Raw genomic sequence first — 581 nt, forward strand, 5'->3', positions numbered from 1 at the left:
TCATCTTATGAGAGGATGTCAGATATTGCATCATACATATTTCTAGAACATTTAAACATAGGTCTTCAAAATGATAATATACATCTGAAACATTTTTTTTTCTCTTATATGTAGAACTTCTGCTTCAATTATCACCTTTTGCTGTTAGTTTAAAAACTAAATGCATGTAAACTTCCATAAAGAGAGAGCAATGAGAGCTCAAATTATACACAAATGTAGCCAAAGGATAATGAAGCAAACGCATTGGTTACATAAACATTTTATTCAGAAACATTCACTCAATATCAGGGCTGTAGAGTCGGTGTCGGAGTAGGAGTTGGTAAAAATGTACCAACTTCGACTCCGACACTGACCTCAACATAAATCAACAATAATCCCACTTTTTGAAACATATCGCACACTTTATTTCCACCCGAGAGAATGAGAAATAAATATCTTTTTCGTTTTGTCATAATCCTATATGTAATTTTTTAAAGCATAATGATTTTTTTTTTTTTTTCAAGAATATACAATAACAAGGCCACAATAGCACAGCTATAACAATTTTACACAAACCTTTAACCCTTTGCCGACGGGCTTGT

Source organism: Penaeus monodon, chromosome 27 (assembly GCF_015228065.2).
Source record: "Penaeus monodon isolate SGIC_2016 chromosome 27, NSTDA_Pmon_1, whole genome shotgun sequence".
Taxonomy (NCBI): Eukaryota; Metazoa; Arthropoda; class Malacostraca; order Decapoda; family Penaeidae; genus Penaeus; species Penaeus monodon.